Raw genomic sequence first — 12,685 nt, 5'->3', positions numbered from 1 at the left:
AGGAGATGTTGCAGAATAATTTTATTTTTATTTCCCCAGTAGAAAATAAAAACTTGGAAACTACAGGTTTCAGTTAAGAAATTTAGTAAAAGACTCTAGCCTTCCTAAGTTGGCAAAATTTGACTACAAAGCCCACAAGCACAGATTCCCTTGTAAAACTGGTCATATTAAAATATTGCTAAAATAACTTTTGTTTTCACATTATTTATTTTGTTGAATAATATTAAAATAAGTGGATGTGAATGAAAACAAGAAAGAAAGAAATAAGCAAACAATTGATCATAAAAAATGCTTAGTTTTTTTTCTTGCGGTTTGTTTTTTTAATGAAGATGACAAGACACTCGTTTTTTTCCAAGTCAATTGTGCAGTCTCTATTTATTAAATTTCAGTTTTCAGTAAAGGTGAATAAAAAGGGAAGAAAAAGTTCCTGGTTTTGAGTATCTGTCCTAACTGGACAGATACCTTTAAATAACATGCATCTCCTTGGAAAAGACTGGAGTGTCCATGAACAGGTTAATGACACATTTGAGGAACCTTGTCAATCAAAATAAAGACTAAATTTACATTGTGTCCTGCCATAACCCATTGGCTTACAGATGAACCAAAAAATTTGCAATTAATATTGTGTCATGAAACAACTCTAATTTTAGGCTAATAGTTTCTAATACAGTGTCACCAGGCTAATCTTTGGCTATAATGAATGCAAAATCTGCAGACAGTCTTCATCAAAAAAAGTTACTTTTTGTAGCAGAATCAAAATTTTGGAAAGCAGACGGCTGATTGTCATGTGAATGACCTACTGCATACCAAAAAGGGAAGGAGAGTTAAGTTCAGACACATTTAAAATCATATCCTTTTTATCTGAACTTTGAAATGATGAAATATTGTGAATAGCTGCTTATTGCTGTGAGTCATATAGATTTTTTTTTAAATTATGCAAAAACAAAAGAAGCAAACCCATATTAAACATGTTGGGGCTGATTCTGGTGTTTCCTTTGCAGTGTGCAATGTCTCCTCCCTCTACAGACTAACAGAAGAAAGAAATGAGGGTATAACAGACTGTCTTCATGATAGATCACACTTTGAAGATGTGCACATTGCTCCAGAAGGGGGAAGGTAATGCAACAAGGCACTGTGTGCTTAATTTCTGCCTTAATTTACTTACAGACTATATTTGGATTTGCCTACAGAGCCTACAGGGAGGATAAAGGAAGTTTCCACTAGTCTGTAAGGATATAACAAGACCAGTCTTTCACCTGGAAGAATATCTTTCTCATTGGTCTTTACCTACAGACCACATTTGAGTATTTGTGATGAGTTATGGAAATGGCAGGTTAACTATAATAAGCTTCAATACTCTTGTGAGCTAGTTTTGCTTTCCTGGCAAAGGACTTTCAGAAAGATGGGGGTTTAGTCTGATGTAACATTTTACAAATAGACAGCTAGTGCTTCAGGACCCAAGCTGGTGCCATGATGCTTGCTAGATTCATCAGCTTGGTTTGGCACTAGCTGGATCTCTGTGATCTGTTACATCCACACTGTAAGCTCTTCCAGACTAAAGTGTATGTATTGTGGTGGTGGTACTTACATAAAAGTGCTTAACCTGACCTTCTTCACCCAGAAAATAAAAACTTGCCTCTGCTAGCTGTATTGGAACAATAAAAACTACACAGAATACAAACTATTATGGAATACTGTCATTCTCACATATGTAATATGGGATCCCAGAAATGCCGGTAAATATCCAGAAATACTAGTAAATCTGAAGACAAGGATTCCAATGCATTTCCATTATCACTACTGAAGGAAGATGTCCCTCTTAATAGATAAGTAAGCGGCTTTTAAATACAGGTTTAATCTCTGCCGTGTAGGTGGGTACTAGGTCTGAGCAAAATCTCCTCATCTGTAACTGCATAGGTTTATTTGTGCCTGGGTGTGTATACATTATAAAATGTAGCCTTAATCAGGAGTGGAGCAGTCTCTATAAAGTCTCTGTAAAGTATTGGGATGTGTAACATAGCTCAAGAAATCCTTTAAAAGAGGACAGTGTGTCATATATATACTCCAACCCATTCTATTTAAGGTCAAGGGTTTAGGGAGCTGATGGCTGCTGACACTCATGGTGACAGATGCCAGACTTTTTTTTCCCCCCTTCTTATTAAGCAGTATTAGAGTTCTGCTACATAGTAAAGGCTGAAGCATGAAAAAGTTTATTGGCTGTGAGGGTAAAAGCTTACACTTGCCTACTTATTGATGTGCTAATAGTGGGTCTGGTCAGGTTTCTTGCAGCAAAAAGAAGAAAGTATCATGTAAACCAAAGAGCCCTCTAACTGCCAAGAATGATCTGCAAACTATAACACAATGATGCATCCAACATTTGCCCTCAAAGACTGAGAGAATCAATACATATATGAAGGAAGCAAGACTATACTTTGTCTCAGTGAAGGATGGAAGAGTTGCCACATAACAAAATGTGACTGGTCGTCTTGGTGCAACAAAAAAATACCAGCTTTTACTTCAGCTCACATTGTTCTCAGAGATCTTTTGCAGCTGATGGAGCCCAGCCCTTATTGGACTGCCACCCTTCTACAAACTGCCGCCCCATTCAGCAAAAATCTGTCCAGCCCTAATGTAGCTGCAGTCTGCTACAAAGGGTCCAGAGGCTGCATCTGCACGCCAGCCAGGCAGAGATTAATCCCTGAGCACAAAGCAACTCTGTAACTGCTCTTACAAAGAAAGTGTGAATGAAGTGCAACCATCCTCTTGATACCAATGCACAGTGTGTGCCCAGCATGCAGATATATGCAGGAAATGTGTGCAAAGTGATTTTATTTTTTTTCTCCATAGACTGTTTAGACTTTGTTTTATGGAAAAGCATGAAGTAAAACTTTAACAAAGCAGTTATAAGATTTAACAGCCTTCAGACTGCCTGCTAGATGTCTGAGTTGAACTTATGTGCGATGGAAAAGATGGCGTTTCAAAAATGATTCCTAAAGCATATTCCTTTCATTGCTTCACCCTGCAAGCACTTACACCATGGACAACAAATGTTTTGTGTGCTTGAGATCTATGAAAGGGAGGTGTTGAAACTCAGCCCGAATCCCAGAGGGACCCCGACTGTCAAGGGTTCTTTGAGCATGCCTAACAAACACAGAGAGCATTGACTTACATATAAAGCACAGTGGCCATGTCCACCTCCATTCGAACCCACTTTCTGCTCCTTCAGATTATTTCTGCTTTTTGTCCAATGACTCTGATGCAAAATGCATAAGCAGTGTTGTGAGAAGAACTAAGTTCTGCTTTTGCTGAGCAGAATGAAGCCTTCAGACTGCTTACCGCCAGTCTTTTGCCTTCTCTTCACCTTTGCTTACTGCTTTCCTAGCCCCATGGCACTTGCATTCCTCATTACACAATATCAGCTTCAAGATGTGGGAGGAGGAGGAAGGATATGGAGGAGAAGTATGCACCCCATTGTCCACCTTCTATGCCATGCCTGCTGCTTGAACAGTAATGCTCAAATGCTTGCAAATAGGAGACGAGGTTTGATGCTAAGGAACTTGATCTTCTGTTCTCTGTTTTTGTGCAGTCAGCTAGGCTTTTTCACAGAAGAGGACCAAGTCTCAAGTACTCTGTGCACCTTATTAAAGTGAATTTGTTGCCTGATCTTAGTCAAGGATGTGGCGACCTGAAGCAGAGTCTGTGCAGGCTGGCTTATGTTCTTTAGCTCCAGGACTGTGCTCGGGGACTCAGCATGTCCCCCTGAGCAGGCAGCTTCCTGCTCTGTGTGCAGTCAATTGAAAGTCCAGGCAACTCAGCTATTTGAAATTGCTTCTTAGAGGAACCTAATGTGATGCCATTAACTAAATAGATAGGCCAGGTAATTAAAGAAGGTGGTCTGTATTGCCCAGAAAGAGCTAGGTGCTTGATTTTTAGGTGTTGCGATGCCAAAGATAGTTGCCTAGAGCATACAGTCTATGTCGTGCTGTTAAGCTCTGTTGACTTTCAAAATCTGAAATGTTTATTCCGAAGCACATTTATGCACAGTGGGTGCTGTGATCACTGAGACACATACCTACCTATCCGCAGGCATCTTGGCATTCTAACTGTGAATAGAAAAGCCAGTCCTACTGTTTGCAGAGCTCTATAATTGAATTAGTGAACCTTATTTTGTAACACAGAAGTGTTCCCACTGAAACATTCAAACATAAACAGCTCACACATAAATTATTCACTCTTACACAAAGCTACAAGGCTAAAGGTACCATTTCCAGGACATCCAAATGATGTAGAATGTGGCTACTGAGAAATGCTGTGAAAAGTAACCCAAGCTATCCCTGGCAAAGACTGCTTCAACAAATAGCATAGTTGCATTAATATTCTATCTAGTAAGAATTGCTTTCCAGCATTGTATGGATGCTGCAGATCCACCCATACTGCTTCCATACCTAAGCTAGAATTTCTGTGTGATATGGCACTGTATCATGTGGAAATGACAGCCTGAGTCACTGTTATCTTAAAGATCAACGCATTGCATCCCATCATGAGATACAGATTTGGACATATCTGCTTAAGTCCTCTTCACTAGCTAAATCCTCAGAAGAAGAGGCATCTAGGCATGGTTTGACTTCATCTGTTGTCACCTGAAACTATCAAAGCTTCTGTGCCCGATTACCCCAAAGCTCTAACAGTTTGTTTTTCAGTATATCCAATATACAGAAAAAGAGGCATTCTGTCTTTGTAGAGTGTACCTAAAGAGACGTTCCCCAATAATGACTACCAATAAGATCAAACATAAATCTGGCTCAGTGTTTTGGGTTTGTGTGGTGGGATTTTAGTAGCAGGGGAGGGGCTGCAGGGGTGGCTCCTGTGAGAAGCTGCTAGAAAATTCCCCAGCTCCAAGTCGGACCCACCTCTGGCCCAGGCCAAGCCCATCAGCGACGGTGGTAGCGCCTCTGGGAGAACAGATCTAAGAAGGGGAACCTGCAGTGAGTAGGGGGATTGGAATGTGAGAGGAACCCCTCTGCAGATACCGAGGTCAGTGAGGAAGGAGGGGGAGGAGGGGCACCTGAGGAGGTGGATACCCCTGCAGCCCGTGGTGAGATGGCAGGCTGTCCCCTCCCAGCCCACGGAGGGGAGTGGGGGAGCAGATGCCCACCTGCAGCCCGGGGAGAGAGGAGCCCATGCCGGAGCAGGGGGATGCCCCCCAAGATGGCCGGGACTCCATGGGAAAGCCCGTGCTGGAGCAGTCTGTGCCTGAAGGACTGCAGCCCGTGGGAAGGACCCATACTGGAGAAGTTCGTGGAGGACTGTCTCCTGTGGGAGTGACCCCACACTGGAGCAGGGGAAGAGTGTGAGGAGTCCTGCCCCTGAGGAGGAAGGAGCGGCAGAGACCACGTGTGATGAACAGACCCCAACCCCCATTCCCTGTCCCCCTGTGCCACTGGAGGGGAGGAGGGAGAGAAAATTGGGAGTGGAATTGAGCCCAGAAAGGAGGGAGGGGTGCGGGGAAGGTATTTTAAGATTTGGTTTTTCTTCTCATTATCCTTGTTTTGATTTGATCTGTAGTAAATTAAATTGATTCCCCCCCCCCCCCAAGTTGAATCTGTTTTCTGCCCATGACCATAACTGGTGAGTGATCCATCCCTGCCCTTGTCTTGACCCACAAGCTTTTCTTTATATTTTTTCGTCCCCATCCCAGCCAGGGGGAGGAGTGAGCAAGCGGCTTCGTGGTGCTTTGTTGCCAGCTGGGCTTAAACCATGACACTCAGCAATTCAGCTACTGAAGATTGCCCCAGTTATGGGAAGCCCTGTTTCTACTCCTTCTGCAAAACTCTTATATATATCTTAAACTTTGCCATTGCATGTGTCTGGAAGATTTACTCCATGGTACTTGTATCTTGAAATACTGAAAAACTGTTCAGAGTATTTGGACCCTCTTGGCCTAAACTCATATACTGGCGACATTCAGTTAAGCTCAAAACATGAATGGCCATATTTTTTTCATGCAGTGTTTATAATATTTCTCAGGTAAGTCTAGATTTTAGGTCTTCATCAACCTAAGTATTCCAGAAAGAGGACAGACAGTGTATGTCTGACCATTATGCCTAGATACATGCCTTGGCTAGGAAGTTCTGGAGATCCACTTCCTGCTACTAAGATACTGAGGATTATTTTTGTTCTGCAACAAGAATTTAGTTTCTTATTTGTCTGTTTTCTTACTGACTGAATGATAAACACAATGTTAGTTATTTTCCTTTAATATTTAATTTACTGATAAGGTAACTGTGAAGTTATGCTTCATTAATTGCCACTGTAATATTTATGACCTGAGTTTCCAAAATTTTAAATTTAGGAAGAGGTGCTTGCATGTCACAATGAAGGTGGAGATAGCCAGCTTATGTCTGAATAAACAGTCTAAGTATAGCAAACTACATATCCTGGGTCAAATGGCATTGTATGTGGCCTACCTAGTCTTGCTGAAAAACTGGTTCTACCTTTTTCTCTAAAAACTTACACTTAATGGTTCCCAAGTGTAAACTGAATAGTGTTTGTTTGTAATTGGTCATGAAACCTTATATTCAAAAGCTAAGCCAATAAATTATTGAGGGGTGCAAGTCCTCATCACATTCTGAGGATAAAAACATCACTTTGAAAAATATGGCTTTTTAACTCCTATTGTTTTAGAAAATCTGCCTTAGAAGATCCTGAAATAAACATTGTTAAGTTTGACAGCAAGGTGACTGGAGAGTGAGATATAAGAGAGGTTCCACCAAATAGATTTAACTTAAAAAAATCTTTATACAGATGGATTCTCAAAAATTTATGAAGAAAGTCCCCATATATCTGAATCAAGTGCCCCCAACAGCAATATTCTGCCTGTCTGTCATAAATCCTGGTGACCTTTCCTTTTGTTCTAAAAGTTTTCTCCAGGATGACAAAGGCAATTCAATATGCCCCAATACAGAAGGCATAGCTAGTCTAAGCATGCAAAAGTGAAATCTCTTCCATTTTTTTGTTCCCTATTTGTCTTCTACAGCTTTTGGTAAAAAAAAAAAAAAGAAAAAAGAAAAAAAGAAATTATCATTTTGCTGATATTTTGGTATTTGTGGGTTGTTCTTTTTCTCACAACTAGAACAGCAAACTAGAATTTCAATCCCATAAAGTAGAAATTCCAAAATATTTATTCGATGATATTCAACTCTACAGTTTTAACAATGTCAAATCATCTCATTTCAATAGTCAATTTTATCTTATAAAAAAGCATTGCTTCAATAACTCTGAAACACTATACTTAATATAGATCTCTTATGCATTCACAATATTATGTAATGTCAAATATAATCTGAAATATACATTTAAACTAAATAAACTTTAAATAGTCTCTTTATCTCATTGAAGCAAATTTATTTAACATTGAAATGAAACATGAAAGTGACAACAATATGTTTTGACACTTTTTCCAAGAAAAAAGAAAAAAAATCAATACACTTCTACGAAGCTTTTCTGTTGTAATGAAATTGTATTTTCCAAGGAAAACATTATCTGGAAAAAATATTTTCAGCCAGCTTTATTTTCAGATTTTTTTTCTCCAAGCAGTACTCCTGTCAGTTACCACACCCTTTCAATTTGTTTTCAGTTATTTGTGGTTCAGGTGGCTCTGTATGAGTTGGCTGATTGTAAACCTGTGAACCTGCTGGCCTGACCTATAAAATGTATGTCTCATGACATGGGCTTTCCATATTTTATGCGTTGGCAGGCGCTGCAGCCTGTCTTCCTAATGCAGTTGCCAAGCTTGTCACCCACAGGAAGGCCAGGAAGAAGGCAGCATTTTACTGTTAATGGGCCTGAACTCTGAGGGACCTTGCAGGAGAACTCACTCCACAGCTGCATACTGACACAGTTATTCCTTCTTCTTCACATTGCCAGAAGTTGTCTTGTTACATGATAATCAACTCGGTGTGCTTATCCCACACTGGAGCCTGACTCATGGGGCCAGAAGTAAATTAATATGCTCCTCTGTTAGATTAGTGATTTAATTAAAACAACAACAGCACTTCTGCAGTGTCTTAAGATGTGACGCTGCAAACATCCCTGATGCTACAAGGTGGTACAGCAGGAAATCTGTCAGGACCATTGTCACTGAACCTCATCTTCTCGTTATACTCTTGCAATGAAATGAACAGGTAATTCTCAAACTTTAAAATACTGCATCCTGTTTCTTGTCAGGTTTCTACTGTTTTAAACATATCTTATTTTGCTCAGTACCCATTTCGAATTCTATTTCTTTTTGCCCTCTTTTTTCCTCTGCCTTCAAAACTGTTAAGGGCTTTCAAAATGACATGTCTAGTCCAAATTAATGCCTTTGATAAGACTTCTGTTTTCTGTAAACTTTATTTTGAGAATACTGAGCAAAAGTAAAAAAAAAATAGGACTGAAAATTACCTCTCAAAAATCTGTGGATCAGTTTATGGGCTTGAATAGACACTTTTTTTTTTTATTCAATGATTTCTTACTTTGATCAGACAGCTCACCCACCTGTTCTTGTAGAATGGTTTTCCAGATTGTTAGATTTAATTGTTCACTTCAGAATAATTATAATAGAGAACAATTCTGAAAGCACGCATGTTCCCCTGCAGCCTGAAATTCTGTGTATGCATTCTCATCTACAATTAGTGACACTGACAGTAATTTGAAATTTAAATGAAGACGAAGGCATCTTCCAGGTTTTTCATGGGCACGTGGCAGAGGATTTTGCTTACTCAGTGGAAACCTAGATAGATAAGATAGAGGTTGTTAAATTGTCTTAAGGTAGAGAGGATTGCAAAACACTATATGCCAAAAGCTACATTATAAAATTATTTAAATATGCTTATTTTAAAAAATTATATTTATATTCAATGGTAAGTGACACTGAATCCTACTCAAAAACTCCTCTGTGTTTTAAACAGAGTCACTTAAAAAAAAATTAGCAAATGGAATATATCTAAATCTCTGTAGGATTACAGAAGGTTAAGATGACGCTTTACACTTATAAATGCAGTGTAAGGAGATCTGCAACTTGGAAGACATAAAAGAGTTTCATTACATACTCAAAGTTTCTATGTAACCATTCAGTAGGGGCTACATCTTCTCTATTGATGTCAACGCGATAAAAGATTTATATTACAAAATATGTGTATAAAGCATAGTCTCCAGTGAGATGGAAAAGTGAAATGATTTATTCCTTGGCATAATTTTAAATGTCATCAGTTAAGTTTAAGGGACACATTTGCCAATAAGTATTAATTCATACAATCTTACCAACAACAAAATATTAAATTATTTGGGTGACATGTGGAGGCAAAAAGCACAAATAAATGTCACTCTTTCAAAGGAAATCCAGGTTATTGAAAAACCATGTGGAAATTTCCTTTATACTGTTATAGCCCTAACTTAAAATATAGATGATACTGACTAACGTACACTCTTTAAATAGGAAAAGACATTCGTTCCCAAATGGCTTCTGTAGGGATTTAAGATGCTTTTAACTTTTAACATCCTATGTCAGCTTCTGTTTTCAGCCCTTGATTTGATTCTCATATAACCCAAATTTTAAGATTAATCTAAATATATATTTGAATAACAATAGTTGTGCTTTCTTTTGAATCATTTTATTCCTACAATAACTACTCAGCATAGATCATGCATAGCAGATAATGGAAATGTTTTGTAATGATTGCCAGGGTTATTGGGCCCTCTTTCTACCCATTTTTTCATACTGAATGCCTTACGATGTCAATACAAGACTCTGTCTGCCTTTTGTACTATGACTCTAAGAAGAAATTTGTGTCGTATTTTTATACACTTTATATGTAGGTTCAAGCAGAAAGAAAAGCCATGTGTTTGATTTGCAGCTTGAGTAGCAAGATTGTTTTGTGATCCTAATTACTGTGACAAAGCTTTCCTTGTTTGTCATTATTCTAAATGCATTTAGTTGTTTTGTTCTGAATTAATGACTATATAACTTGTCGTATTCCCTAGAAAGGCATGCAACCCTGAAACCTTATTCTGCAGTATGAGTAGCCATTTATATCTTTTCCAGTGTGATCACTACTAAAACTGAGCATTTGCCATTCGGTTCTACTGGACTCTAGTGCACACATTAACTTGATGAAAATCAGGGCAAGAGATAACACATTTCCTGTTTTCTTACTTAATAACCTTTCCCTGAAGAACAGACTACCAAATAATTTGATTTAAATAATTCTATGTGCATATGTATATATACATATTATAGAGGTAAACTCATGATTATTACTGTCTCCTCTTGATATTGTTTTCTTTATCATCGTTAGCATATACACATTTTTTTATAAAACAAAATTACTTTTTTCTCCCCAGAAGCACTTGCTTCCACCACATCACAGTACTGATGATTCTCACTTAGTAAACAGCTACTTACATTCTTTCTAACTGCCCAGTACATACTTTACTAACTAGCCACTATTTTAAACTTGGCTCCAAGAACAGAACAAATATTTTCCTGTGGGCTTCTTGGTAGTGCTCATTTGTACAGTCTGAGTTTTTAAAATGCACTTTGAATTATAGTCACAAAAACTATGTCAACTGTGTTAAATACCAACTAATTTTGAGTGCATGCATACAGAGATGTAGCGTTCTCTATGTTGAGATTACTGTTCCCACTGATCATGTAATTTAAAGATAATATAAAAATAGGTATACACAAGAGAACTAAAATTTGATATCTAAAATGAGTTTAAATCAAGGAGGTGGAGGTGTTTTTTAAAGTAAAGGGAATTTCAAATATATACACCCTTAAAGTGAGTACAAGATTTTCAAAGTTATTTAAATTTCTGTAGATAATACAACTGTCAGCCTATACAGAACACTTACGAAGTGAACCACACAACTTGAAAATTATCAGGAATTTTAATGTCTTCCTAGAGGTATAAAATCTAAGATGCCTAGTGTCAATATCACACCTGATCCTGCTGAACATCTTCAGCTGCATTTTTCCAACAGATGATCCAAAGACATTAACAAATGCATATTTTCTAGGTATTTTGGATGTATCAGGTAATTTTTAAGTTTTGCTAGTGCTGATGAGATTCTTTAACTAAGTAAGGTCTTAGTGGTTTAAACTCAGATTAGTCTGGATATGACATTAACTGAGAATGAATATTTTCTTAAAACTAACATATTTACTACAGCACAATTTACAGCTTTTACAGCTTCAGTTTAGTTAGACAGACTTGAATTTATCTCTGCATCATTATTAAGCTAAATAAGTATTTTTAAAACCATTTAATATTTAATTAAGATACAAGTTCCAGTGTTAATTCTTAATTGAATGCTTGTATGAGAGACATAGTGTAAGTAAACTTTTGTAATATAGAGCTTGACTTCCAAAAAATAGGCTTTCAATTTTCTTCGCAGAAAAGGAAAATTGTATGTGGAGAAGAACAATGATAGAGAACCAAGAGGGTAAAGGATAACAAAGAAAGGAGGATGTGAGAAATTCATGTAGTTTTGTAAAATTGAAGCTGAATTTACAGACAGAATCCTCTACCAGCTTTCTTCCTCAAGACAACTAAGGAATGCCTCTTCCCTAAGACAACTGAGATAACTGGAAGTGGAAACTAAAATATTTTAGTTTTAATTGAATGATGTGAAAAATACCTGTGAAAAATACTTCATCTTTATTCATTGTACTGGTAGAGTTAATTTTCTTCATAGTAGCTAGTATGGGGCGATGTTTTGGATTTGTGACCAAAACAGTGTTGATAACACAGAGCTGTTTTTGTTACTGCTGAGCAGGGCTTACCCAGAGCCAAGGCCTTTTCTGCTTCTCACCCCAACCCCACCAGCGAGCAGGCTGGGGGGGCACAAGGAGTTGGGAGGGGACACAGTCAGGACAGCTGACCCCAACTGACCCAAAGGATATTCCAGACCATATGATGTCATGCTCAGCAATAAACTAGGGGGAAAGTTGGCCCGGGGGCTGCTGCTCGGGAACTAGCTGAGCATCAGTCGGTGGTGAGCAATCATTTTCATTTGCATCAGTTGTCTTTCTTGGGTTTTATTTCTCTCTCTCTCTCTGTTATTTCCCTTTTCATTATTATTATTATTATATTTTATTTCAATTATTAAACTGTTCTTATCTCAAACCATGGCTTTTCTCACTTTTACCCTTCCAATTCTCTTCCCCCATCCTGCTGGGTTGGGAGCAAGCAAATGGCTGTGTGGTGCTTAGTTGCTGGCTGGGGTTAAACCATAACATTCATGCTTCATATAACATAGGGTTACAAGGCCATTCCTCATCCATCATTCCTTCCATTACAGTCCACTGCATTGCTAATTGCTCATCAGGGCAAGAGAAGGAAAAAGTAGGTTTGTTTGCAAGATGCTGTGCCGAGTAACACATACAGAGAAGTGAAATACAATTCATGTTTCACACAAACAACTTCAGGCAGATATTTTTAGCAAAGACATTACACAGTATGGCTGGAGGCTTATTTTTTTGTTGATAAATCATAGAGGTTGGTGGATTATTTCGCTTTCTCTGAGTGAAAAGTAACACCCTTTCCTAGCAGAAATCAAGGTGGGACAAAACAGAATTTACGTTTTGTAACTTATTTACTGCACCAAATCTTGCTTTCCTCTGTTCTTGCAAATACCCCTGCCA

This window comes from Harpia harpyja, chromosome 3 (assembly GCF_026419915.1).
Source record: "Harpia harpyja isolate bHarHar1 chromosome 3, bHarHar1 primary haplotype, whole genome shotgun sequence".
Classification (NCBI taxonomy): Eukaryota; Metazoa; Chordata; class Aves; order Accipitriformes; family Accipitridae; genus Harpia; species Harpia harpyja.
The sequence above is the reverse complement of the archived record's forward strand: the minus strand, read 5'-3'. Positions refer to the sequence as shown.